The sequence below is a fragment of the Lampetra fluviatilis genome, chromosome 13, assembly GCF_964198595.1.
Source record: "Lampetra fluviatilis chromosome 13, kcLamFluv1.1, whole genome shotgun sequence".
NCBI classification, from domain to species: Eukaryota; Metazoa; Chordata; class Hyperoartia; order Petromyzontiformes; family Petromyzontidae; genus Lampetra; species Lampetra fluviatilis.
This window is the reverse complement of record NC_136287.1, coordinates 4,297,057-4,310,912: the sequence shown is the minus strand read 5'-3', so window position 1 is coordinate 4,310,912 and position 13,856 is coordinate 4,297,057.

The window sequence follows — 13,856 nt, the reverse complement described above, 5'->3', positions numbered from 1 at the left end:
TGATGTACCTGATCAGAATAAATCAGGTAGCATGGCAATATCTTTGTATGACAATATAGCTCCACTGCAACATTTTCACGGGATGAATTGCATTTAAAGATGGTAATTTGGCTTTTATACCGATTTCACTGACTTTTTTGTCACGGTCAAATATCAACTCTGTCTGTCGCCTGATGATGCTGGTTGTAATTACTAGAATTGTAAATGTTGTGGGTTTACTCTCCAACACACCGGTGTGCTGAACTAGTAACAAATTGTTGAGTTTGTTTACGTGACAACCCTTACTAATTGTCTGTGTCGGGTGGTGGTGAGTTTAACGACACGTTTATATTTACACAATCTAACCCCCCAAAAAACCCTCGATTATGGCTTTACTGCCTTGGTCTAATGCAGTGGTGCTTAACCTGGGTGCACGCATTCCCTGGGGGAGCGAGATGCCCTTTCTGGGGGTGCGAGACATGGCCACATTTATTTTTATAAGGTAACTCATCGAAAGACAAATTAAGCACGGGCACTTAAGTACAACTAATTTGTTTAATCAAATCCATGTATTCATTAACATGCATTTTTGTTTTACGATTGAGAACCAAAGGTTGGTTGCAAGGCTGCAGGAAAGGTTAAGGACCACTGGTGTAATGGTGAGTGCACTGGATCTGCAATGCAGGGCTGCATTCACTGGGACCCGTGGCTCTTTTGAACGGTGCCATCAGCAACGCCGAGAGCCCGGTTGATGGTGAGTGGCGTCACGCGGTTTATTGGTGCGCCTTAGAATTTGGCGGGGGTTTTGGAGGCGCTCACCTGACGCTCGGTGCCTGTTATAACGACGCGTTCTGGGCTACTAACAGACGGATCTTAAATCTTAACTTAAAGCTTTCGTGACTGCAGGAATTTATATTTTTTGGGTCTTTTGGTAAAGTCACGTAGGGTTCAAAGAAAATAACAAAAAACTACGACGTTTCAATCACAACACAAGCGGTCATCATCAGGAAAAGGGGGTTAGCTTCTCAAGGCAAATTGTTTAGAAAAGTTTGAAATGGGCGTAGCCCAAATGTCAGCAGCATGGGCGGCGCAGCAAATGTTAATGTAAGTGATGAACGGCGACCGCGAAGGTGGTGGGTTTTCCACAAATTAAAGGGCTGCCAAGTAAAAATTAGCATGTACACCTAGATCGGTGAGTGGCCTCCACGGCGAGCGCACTGAGATGGCTATGTTAATGTGAGAGATTAGCATGTTAATGTGAGAGATTAGCATGTTAATGTAAAATCGCAGAGCTGCTACCACGTCTAGGTCAGTGCGCGAAGGTGGCTGTGTTGGTGTGAGAAATTGAACCTGTTAATGTAAAATCGGAGAGCCGAAAATAACTAACATCGGAAGATGGCAGGACGGGAACATCACAGCCAGTTATCACTTAAACTGGTTGATAACGTCCTTCCAATGATTGCTAAGTTTGTACCCATCTTCTCTAGAGCTCGATGTATTTCCGACCATCATCACCTAGCCAGTGACTTAGAACACGTACACCAAGCTCTCAAGATGAATGGATATTCAGACTACACAACCCGTAAAGCTATCACCTCTACCGTCGGGAAAGAACCATCTGATGACCCAATCAAAACCATCACCTTGCCATACCTAGCAGGGGTCACCAAAAAGATTTCCAAAATCTTGAGCAAACATAAGATCCAGGTTCGATTTAACACAGTACATAAAATTTGTGATCTGATCCCATCTGTGAATAATGTGATCCCTAACATGCAATACCCCGGCGTCTACAAACGGAGCTGTGTCTGCGGCAGTGGTTACATTGGGGAAACTATGCGACATGTCTCGGACCGTGTTCGTGAACATAAGGCAGATCTGAAACACGGTATAACTCGGTCGTGGCTGATCATTGTTGATATGCGGTGGGCTCACGAAATTGATTTCTCTAACGTAAAGGTACTTTGCAAACCCACTGGCTATCAACAAAGATTCGTTCATGAAGCCATCCATATATACAGACACAGGCACAATTTTAGCCGCCCGCCACTCCACTAGTTGTTGAGAGCATCGCTCCTCTGCCCTCCATTGTTGTTTGAGGGCGATTGCCTCCAACTGCCCAGTAGCGTCATTCACGAGCCTCCTCCATAGAGGTTGAGCTTGACACCGCTGTTATCAGTCGTCGGCAAGTCCACTCAGCTCTACATCCTCATGTACTACATCAGTGCATCTCTTTTCCAGCCCGTGTCGTGCCCATTTAGCCCCCTCTATCCGGTCAAACAAAAGCTGCTTGGGCATGCGGTGGCTGGGCATGCGGGCTACATGACCCAGCCTTGTCCGCTAGAGGAGATCCCTGATGGGAATGTGTCCAGATATTTAAATGATATGTGAGCTCCTCACACAAACCAGGCTGGTTAAATTCAGGATGGATCGTAGGCAAGCCAACCTGAATGTTTCTAATCGGTGCAGAGAGCTCCACATTTCACAATCATAGATAAGGGTGAGCATGATTGTGGCTGAGAAGACCCAAAGCTTCGTGTGGAGCTACAGACCAGGTAACTTCCACAGCATTATGCAGCCGAGGAAAATATCATCTTGTCCGACTGATTTGGAGTGAGACCTCTGCTTTCAAACCGAAGCTAATCATGAGCACACTGCCCAAGAATGGAAACCTCTCCACTCTCTCCACAACTGAACCGTCACCAATGGGGAGTTGAGGGGTGGATTGTTTGATGGCACAAAATACCCAGGCATGTGTTTAGTTTTGGTGGGGCTGATGGTAAGACCCCGCCTCTTAGTGGCACGCTCCAGGTTCAGCAGCAGATCCTCCAACTCCTCCTCTGAATGAGCAGCAATCAACAGATGATCAACAAACATAATATCGTTGACCAAAAGGGAGCCATCCTTTGAACACACCCGGGCATCGATCAGCCATGAAAAGTTTCTCAAACTATGTGGTCGAAAATTATGTGAAATAATGTGGGATCCAGAGGACATCCCTGTCGCACCCCAAGGTGAACAGAGAATGACTTTGACTCACGACCACACGGCACACAGAGACAAATTGAGACAGAGACAAAGTTGATAAAAAGGAACAGGGACAGAGTGGGACAGAGACACCGAGTCAGAATGAGCCAGACTAATACTGAGACAGTAAAAGACATAGCGACATGGAGATATGGCGAGGCAGAGAAAACAGAGACATATTTAGACAGAGAGACACTGATAAATAGTGTAACAACTATAACAGAGATACAAGTTTAACAGAGAAGTGAGCAGAGAGCATCAAGATTACAAGTCGAACTTGACTTACCTGCGTGACAGCGATTCAGGGTCACAGTGACCAGTGAGCCCCAGGACTACAAGTCAGACTCAAACTACCTTGTGACAGTGATCCAGAGTCCCAGGGTGACAGCTATACGGAGTAATAGTGAAGCGGTGACTTCAGCTAGAGGCTAACCGATTGCCCAATGCTACACCAACGGAAATTGCAATCCTTTCGCCTTTGTCCGAACACGTCCACCCCCACTCGCCGACACCACTAGCCAAACCCTTGCCCACCCCCACCCCCAGACTCTCCGGAGTAAGGTTACCTGCCAAACTCCAAAAGCCCGACGTGAGAACAGCGGTATTGACTGGGGGGGGGGGGGGGAACAAGTTTTTACCAAGGTACAAAACCTATTTTTCCCATTGCAATGTCATCGTGCTCAGTTATCTAGCCACACGTGTCAAAGCTGTCGCGCCAACGGAGGGACAAATATAACTCATCCACCACCTTGCAGATCGCCTCTCAGGTTTTAGGGTGTCCGACAACCCTGTATAGCAATGAGTGACGCAATCATTCAGCCAGAGGCTGGCTTTTCCCCAAACGAGGGAGAGGGGACAGTTAGAGGCAGAGAAAGAGACCAAGGGATCGGGTTGATGGTAAGAAGAATCCGATGACTGAGGAGGACCTTCTGGAAGGTTGCAGAAGGGATGGGAAGAAGGATATTAAATGGGCGATGCGATGAGAGAAAATGGCTGGGTTGACAAGAGAGCTTCCTTTCAGTGTGTGTATTGTGTTGCTGGAACAGTAAAGTTCCCTTACCATTTTACCTGTAGAGTGACATTCATTTTTTGCCACTTACACAGATGGGGAGCTTTCAAATACCATGAAGAAAATAGCTAACTCCCCAAGTTGCAATTGGGCTGTACCGTACACTTTGTTAGCAGTAAAGTACGGATTGGGGAAGGGTAATTTTTCTCATTTGACAGCCGCCAGTTGCTGAAGTATAATATTTGAGAATGTCGACGTGCATGCAACTTAGTTCAAAGCAAACGGGAAACTCAAATGGAACTTACAAGTCTTAGCAGTATCCATGACAAGTGTGAAGCCATTCACGATGACCTAGACTCCTCGAGAGATGAAGTGTTGACGTCTATTTTGGGATTAATGTTTCGTAGTCATCACCCGTTCCAAAAATTATTTAGAGAATAGATGAAATGTGAAGCGATGCTGCAAAACACGCGCCGTTTTGAGACATAAATATCCTGTAATTGTATTAAACCCTCTCTTCTTTGTGCTTGTGTTAGAGGAATTGCACCTGCTAATGCAGTATTCTGGATTCTGCCGTAGCGTAATAGTCATAACACTGGACTTGCAATCCAGGGGTCTCCAATTCTATTCCATCGCCTGGCGCGGAAATTGAATCAACAGTGCACATTTATTTACCCTCCCCCCACCGCCTTTGCCCACCCAGCATTATACATGGGTACATCCGCAGTAAGCAGATTGGTAGATCCGAATGTGGTGGGATTAAAGTGTGAGTATTGTCACTTTTGCTGAAGACGTATGGCCAGCTGTGAACACCTTTAACATTAAGAGGGAGCTCCCTCTAGCGGAGGCTCTTCCGCCCAGAGTGGCGCGAGGACGCAATGGCAGGGCTGCACCTTTACCCAACTCATATTGTCACGTGTGCCATTGCTACCTGGGCAGGTGTGCCATTGCTACCTGGACACGCCTGCCATTGCTACCTGGGCACGTGTGCCATTGCTACCTGGGCACGTGTGCCATTGCTACCTGGGCACGTGTGTCATTGCTACCTGGACACGTGTGTCATGGCTACCTGGGCACGTGTGTCATTGCTACCTGGACACGTGTGCCATTGCTGCCTGTGCACGTGTTTCACTGCTACCTGGACACGTGTGCCATTGCTACCTGGACGTCTGACATTGCTGCCTGTGCACGTGTTCCACTGCTACCTGGGCACGTGTGCCATTGCTACCTGGACACGCCTGCCATTGCTGCCCGGACACGTGTGCCATTGCTACCTGGACACGCCTGCCATTGCTGCCTGGACACGTGTGCCATTGCTACCTGGACACGCCTGCCATTGCTACCTGGGCACGTGTACAATGAACGCCACCGTGCCAATTAGACAAAGCGCCAAACAGCGGCGCTGATCATGGATTGTGCGCCAAGACGTCAGTAGGTCATCCCATCAGCCCACGCCCGGCACACTTTATTTCCGTTGTACTCTTGGCACGGAGCCATTTCTTTTTGTTGTTGTTGCATCTCATTAAGGCCGTTGCAGCATTCGGCAAAACTTTTGTTTTCTCAAAGGAAAATGTTTTAACCAGTTTTCTGCACAACAACGAGCTCATGGTTAAAAATAGAACGCGGTGTTGCAACTGATGAGATATTGCTTGTGTCCTGTAAAAGCGTGACAATATTGATCGTCAAAGCAGTATAAGTGCTTTGTTCTTGTCTCCTGCGAGCAATATAGAACTGTGTTTGAAGGCTTTTTTGCACATTTATAGATGAGAACAGTTGTACCGTGTTCAATGTTATTTGCCGGTTTTATTCTCCATAATTATTCCCCAATTGTTTTCATCGCGCGTGAATGTTTTGCGCTCCTGTTAATTTCGTTCTTTTGTATTGTCACGCAACTTTAAATAGTCCAAATTGGCAATCTGTTATTCAATAGAGTTATCCGTTTATAGCTGCCCCACCGATGTAAAGTGACCCTGGTCTTGTGTAGCACGTGATTGTTTTCATTCCCAATTCGTTAGTTGCATCGGCCGAGGTGGAACATTCGCCTGGCCCCCACGTTCTTCGCCGAACATAACCAAGACCACGTGTGTAGGTCCGTAACAAAACTCTTGAGATATCAGACCTCAGCTTATGCATCATCATTGAATGTTGTAAGCAAATAACACCAACTACATTGGACAAAGCGTATGTAGAGCGTTAAACGATGTATTACGTGAGATTGAAATAACATGTAGAGACTGAAATAAAATGTTTTCTTGATATTTTCTCACCACTTTATTTTAGTGACATGGCTATAAATGAAGGGGAGCTGACCACTATGTAATGGTTAGCAAACGGCACCGCAGTTGTAAAGTTGGCCAAAAATACCCTCCAGAGGGGTTCTCTTGAAGGACCCTCTGTCAGCAGTGGTGTGAACAAAGTAATTGCAAGGTTGCACCTTTATCTCCATATATATAAAATGCAAAGTTGTGATTACGTGTGTCTGTTCAAAATGTTTAGCGTACTTCCCGATATGCAACAAAATTTAAATTTGCCATGTGGGTACTTTCCAGACTGTACACCATGCAAACATTATAAAAATACACTTTTTTGGGGGGGAGCTCAAAAATGCATATATTTTTGCACGGAAAGTGAGCTATGACGTCAAATCTGTCATGTGACCCGCGCATGTGGGAGCGTAACGCATTGTAGTGTAGTGGTTAGCGCGCTGCGCTACGAACCCGGCGACCCGAGTTCGATTCACGGCCACCACCGGTTGACGCTTATTTTAACTGGTCCTGGACCTCAAACGAGTAACTGGTCTGCTGTGTGAACATCGCCACTGGGGGGACAAAGGCGGCCGGGCGTGGTGAATCCAAGTCCCGGGCGAAGCCGGGTAGGAAAGCTTGTAAATGGATCAGCCAAGAACACCGACCTGTTATAACGTACAAATAATCGTTGGTCTCAAATTTTAAGATTTTTTTTCACAGCGATACACGATTCCTTGCCTATGCCACAACATGAACTTGAGAAGCCAGACCTTCAAAACCTGCCTATTATGAAGATCACACGTAACTTCCAGCCGTCAATCCCAGCCACACTCGGAAATGTTGCAGAGCGTAAGTGTGAATAAAAATGTAATGGTTATCTTCTCTTGTGCTGTCTCCATGGTGAAATTTTGACTTAAAACTTTCGTGACGGCAAGAATTCATATTCTTTGGTTTTTTCGGTAAAGCCACGTAGATAGAGAATATAATGAATAATAATAAGAAGAAGAAAAATAAAGTGAATCAAAATATCACGACGTTTCGATCGCAACACAAACGGTCGTCATCAGGAAAAAGGGACCGCTTGTGTTGTGATCGAAACGTCGTGATATTTTTATTCACTTTATTTGTATTCTTATTTTTTCTATCTACGTGACTTTACCGAAAGAACCAAATAATGTATCCATGGTGCTTAAGTGCTCCAAGTCTCAACGATGCATAACTCTATTTTAACCATGTGTGAATGTTTGACGCATTACAAATGTAAAGTGTATCTTACCAGATATGAGGTTACAAAATAATAATCGCCTCCGCTATATTTACTGTGATTTTTTTTGCCTTTATGTTTGTTATGCGATGTTCGTATTGATGTCAGGTTTATGATGTTGGGTGATTTGGGCGTTTGTTAAACACCTTAAACTTACTGCTTTGTGTCTCAGATCTCCCATGAAAAGAATTTTGGTCTCGGTGGCTCTACGCCTGGTCTAAAGGATAGAGTACAGCAGGGACGTGCAGTCAGGGGAGGCAGGGGAGGCAGAGCCTCACCTGTCATTCTCCAATGAAGATAGCTGATACTAGAAGTAAAAAAAAAGAATACTCAAATGAAATCAATATTAACATTTTTCCACTGATCTGTGTTATAGATATTCATATAAATATTCATTATAAATGTCATTTCTGTACGATTCCAGTCATTTTTATAGTCAAAATCGCCAAATTTGCGGAGCTCCGCTGCAAATACAGGAAGAGACGAGAGGTGAGGCAGCGACGAGCTCAGCCTCTCCTCTGATTGCGCAACCCATCAGTAACTGGACGGAGCGCGGGCAATAAGCGCATGCCTGTTACTATCTCAGTATGTCACCAATGTAATGTTTGTAGACCCCTTCATTTCATGTCCTCGCCTTCCATACTCCAGGTAACTTATTTCACGTATGTGTATGAAGATATTTAGGCTCGCTGGTCTCGTTATGAAACTGCAATGAAAAAGCACCAGGGGAGGTAGCTATCACATCTGCCTCACTGAGGGGGACGTGTCAAACACGCCCCCCTCATTCAGGCCACGCCCCCCTCAGTGAGGCCACGCCCCCTCCGTGAGGCCACGCCCCCTCTGACCTCACCGCACGTCACTTGAGTGCAGACAGTCCCCGGGTTATGGAAGGGTTAGGTTCCCGAGAACGATCCGTAACCCAAATTTTCCGTATGTCGGAAACTGTAAATGTTTTCCCCAAAATCAAGATAATTTCAATTTACCTTAATCTTTGTGCAGCTCGAGTGAGGCATAAGGCTGCCCGCGGTATTCATCCACTACCTTACCGTGCTGCACTACTTGTGCTTACGTAACTAACGCAAAACGAATTCCGCGTATGTAAAATTTTGACATGATTTATGGGAGCATTTCCGTAAGTTGGATATTCCCCAACTCGGGGACTGTCTGTCCATACATAATTATTATACATACATAAAATCACATTTTTGAATGCATATTGGATAAATATGCTAACACGTCAAAAGGGATTATGCACAACAATAACACCGGTCTAAAAAATATGTTATTGCCAATGTTGCCCATATGATTTTTACAGATGTGGGCGTTTGGTATCGTTCAGCTGTCTTAAGTTTTTTAGCGATTGGTTGGGGGAGTTTATAGTTCCGTGAACTTTTGTTACGTGTGTCCTTGGCTGGACATAATATTTTCAGAGCACAGAAATAAGCATCCAACTTGTGGCTCCATTTGGAGCTTATCTTAATGAAGAAAATTTGAAAGCTCACAATATTTCGACTCGTTTTAGTGCCATGACCTACAAGAAGGGACGATGCACATTTCCAGCACAACACGTACTCTGTGACACTTCAATACAAAGCATACAATGGCATCACAATTACCTCCAAGTAATCTGCTAAATTTCAGGCACGCAAAGAAAACGAATACAATAGTCAGAAAATGAGAGATAATTACACACCAGCTGATAGCGGTTACCAAATCGTGTGCCTCGCACGCAATTTTTATCATTGTTTACTGGGTATCCACCAGCTAAGGATGTAATAGAATGACCCAAACCCTTACCTCTGACCTTTAGCTTTATGCACTCACCATACATAACCTTTTGATGTTCAAATGTTTAATGGCATGACCCACGGTATGTATAGCCGAGCATTAATTATTATTTGATATGTTTAAATGTTAAGACGATGGTTTAAGATATTTAGTGAAATTACACTGTTAACGGAAACACGTAAAAATTGGAACTAAGACTAAATATACTGTACACACATCATATAGCGATGCTACCCGAATGCGTAAGCACATTTGATTTGTTAAGTTTAAACAACGGGCACATTTATAAAATCCTTCCATGAATAAGTGGAACAGGAGGGCAAATACCATCAAGAGGGGCTTCTGTCGAGTTCCCTCTCTCGTGTTAGCAAGTAATTGCAAGGCTCCGTATTTACCTTCACACATTATGTATACACTCCACACAGTATGTGTATTATAGCTTGGAGTACATGTTCGCATTTATACACTGCAATTAGTGTAACACATTGGCTTTCGTTACAAATATTATTCGTAATGAAGGTTTTTGGGTTCGATCGCGTAAATTTAAATGTGGCATTAATACACCACCACCCAACAACGAATTATTAAGGTTTGTCCCGTAAACAAAACGTACCAATTATGTACTACTTTAGCATGCTGGTATGTTAGTTGCTACTTCAGCACACCGGCGTGTTGAAGTAGCACGTTTCGTTTACATGACAAACCTTATTAATTGGCTATGTCGGGTGGTGGTGGGTTACCGACACATTTAAATTGACACTGCAATTTGATAATTTTTTATTTTCCATATTTGACAAAGTAAGTATAATTTGTATATATGATTACTGTAATATCATTACTTTTAAGTTTCTGACATATATATGACTGCCTTTCATGTATGCATTTATTCTGCTCCGTAAGTACTACGCTAATCGGAGGTAATGGTGAAAAAGTAAGGAATTCCAATTGTCTAATGCACAGTACCATTAATGTTTCCTCTGTCATAGGAATATACGTCCCAAATAAAATACTCACTGGTCAGAACACTGAGCCTGCACCCCGAGATGCTGATCGAGTAGGCTGGACTGGTTACTCCAATACTGTTAAAGAAAGTGAACAGGATCAGCCAATTCCCGCACATAAAAACACATATTACCTGAACTGAGAAGATTGCAACTGTGTGACTTGGACATTTCAGCTTAATATTTGATGAAGAATCCAATATTTGCAGGGGGTTGAAAGTTGTGTTCTCGTGTCAATAAGGAGGCCTATTGAAATTATTTCGGAATCAAATGAAATTAAATAAAAGCGACCGACGCAATGTACACAACAATAAGAATGATACATAAACAAATGACGTAACATCATAATAAATTAAAAGTCTAATAAAAAGCATAATGAACACACAATAAAAGCATTGGAATTAAAATCCATTCTAATAAGGTACGTTAAAGATTTCGTTTAAAACATTATTATTGAAAATAAGTTGTTACATCATCTTCCAGGGTGATTGTCTGACACAGGGTATTGTACTGCTCGCTGCAGTGTTCCAAATGGTAAAATATTCATGTCGTGCCGTGAAGCTGAACTGCGTTTTTAAATCCTTTATATTAAGTTTGCTTGCTTGCTTAAGACCGTGCAAATCTTTCGGTCGTTTTTTAACCCACTTCCCGTGATCCAATCGAGCTGACATTTTCCACACAGACTCGTTGTGCGTGACAATTAATGTTTGTAGGAAAAAAATTCAAAAATGTTACACTTTTTAGGACAAAAATATTATATTTAATTACCAATTGCTTAATGGTGCAATGCAATCATCTGACCCATAGGTGGCAGCCATCTCAAGCCAGAGGACGAGAGGACTCTAGCCGCCACGCATATAAAGGATTTATAGTGAAAAACTTTGTTTTTACGGGTTATACTTATGTATTCAGTTCGTTGTCCTTCCCCTGCACCTCCGATTAGCACGGTTGGCTACGTACGTTGCGAAAGACGTTCAACGTACATCCAAGCCCATAACAACCCCATGGGAATGTAATTTAGGGAAATAAAAGAAACACGTGAATAATACAATACAGTACTTATAAAAGAAAGATCATTTTCTCCGCATTTGTACAGGGAATTTTCTCAAGATGTGGACTCTTATTCCGATCTAACCATCAGACGTTCTCACATAATGCAACACACAACTTCCACTGAGCCGCACCACAGGGGAGAAATGAGCTAAAGCACTGTTTACTCTCAGAGACCTCAGACTTTATCTCAGCCGGTAAGGCCCATTGGTATCCATCATACATTCTAGATTTGAAGCTTTCGTGACTGCAAGGATTCATATTCTTAGGTTTTTTTCCGGTAAAGTCACGTAAGTAAAAAAATTGTGTTGCCTCCGAAACGTCGTGGTTTTTTATTTTATTTTTATTTTATTTTACTTTTATTAATTTTTTACCTACGTGACTTTACCGAAAAAACCTAAGAATATCCATCATACATGTTGAACCTCTGTCACACCACCGTACGTAGCCAACCGTTCTAATCGGAGGTCGTTGTGGTGCTGAGCACTCTCACAGCTCTCTCACAAGGACGACCACAGGCCAAGAGACGTCTGCAGTGACCACAGTTGCAGGGCATTGCATAGTGAGGGAATGTGAGAACTATTATTTTTTATTTTCTTTCGACAGTATCTCCATTTTCAAGATGGGTGGGGGAGAGGCGGGAATGTATAAAGCACTGCGCATATCAGATTTTTAAAAATAATTTGTATACTATATGATACATTCATGTGAAAAGTATATTCGTTGGTATCATAAAAAAACACAATTCTAGGGTGTTCAATATCTAAACTTATCTTTCATTTTGGCTCGTGCCTTCATCCTTATCTCACCTTGATATGTACTCCTTGAAAGCAAGAGTTCATCATCTGTTCTCACATGGATTCCTCAGGAAGATAAACTTTACGTGTATGTGGTTACATGGTTATGGTGACCAACTTAAATAGTGTCATTTACATCCTTAGACATTTGTAGCTTTGGCATTACACTAACTTGTTATATATCGAGCTGAAAAGTGTCCGTGGACGTTAAGGTACTAAAGGCATATGCTGTTATTTACGAAATTATTACAGCAGAATTTTCCAATTGTTTACTAGAATTGTTGGAATGCTGCACTAATGTCGGAGGTGTGTCCAATTATTACGGTTACAGAGGTTTGGCTTTCTTTGCGGATCTAAGGGAACACACCACAGGGCTTGTCTTTAGTGCCCGGTGCTTTGAAGTCCACAATGGAGTGTTGTGATGTCACGTTAGACATTTGCGGATCCATGGTGGGTGGGTTGTGAACGAGACCGTTCTTTGTGAATGGGCCGAGCTCATATTTCTCTGCACGTTATAGTCAACCAGCATTAATGTGCTAGAACAGTTGCACAATCTAGGCAACCATATAGTGTTAATTGAAATAAGACGCACATTTTCTTGGTTCTTTCGGTAAAGTCACGTAGAAGGGAAATAATAAAATAATACAAAATAAAACATAATAAAATTAAATTCTCGCGACGTTTCGGCCACAACACAAGCAGCCGTCCTCAGGTGAAGACAGAGTTGTCTGAAAGACAGCGCTCCAATCTCATTGGAGCGCTGTGTTTTAGACAGCTCTATCTGTGAGAATTGTATTTTATTATGTTTTATTTTTATTATTTTATTATTTCCCTTCTACGTGACTTTACCGAATGAACCAAGAAGATGAATCCCTCCACTCACGAAAGCTTTGAATCGAAATTTAATACGCACATTGTGAAATGTCGAAGGTGATAACATTTCATTGTGGATTATTAAATCAATGGTTTTACAAACACATGAAACAGACTACAGTTCTAATTGGTTAATATACTATGCCCAGGTGAAAAAAAATCCACTTCACTATACTTATGATTACCTGTTAGTATAACCACGATTTTTTTCACATTTCCCGATTCCCCGCAGGATTTACGCACGGGAAATGAATACATTTCCACAAGAAATGAACAAAGGATACGGAGCAGCAGCCATTACTCTCCGACAGCTGCCACTGGGAGGGTGCCGTTCTACGTTTGAGATCTGATGAAAAAGCCACTACTCGTGTGTAAAGAGCTCTGATGATGAGATGCCATATGAATATATATATACAATATATATTTTTTTTACAACCAAGAGGAAAATTTATATATTTATCGAGCGATACATTGTTGGCGGACAGTTCAAGTGAAGTCTGTCCAATTAAACATTCCAAATATGGCATTGCCATCTGACTAGGAAGGTTGAAAGTCCAAATCCGGGTGAGTGGTTGACTCAGCCCATCATCTCTCCAGTCATTAAAATCAGTACCACTTCGTGGGGAAGTCAAGTGGCTGCCCTATGGATAGCCTCTCCCTCAACGTACGGAAGTGCAATTTCCGCACACTGGTTCAGAGCTGTGAACAGGAAATGAGTACTCCCTCAATGCTCACGTGAGTATTTTCAACATGGAATTGGAACGATAGGTAACAATTAGGAGTTCAGTTCTGTTCATCAAAAGCACGAAACCTTGCATCCAA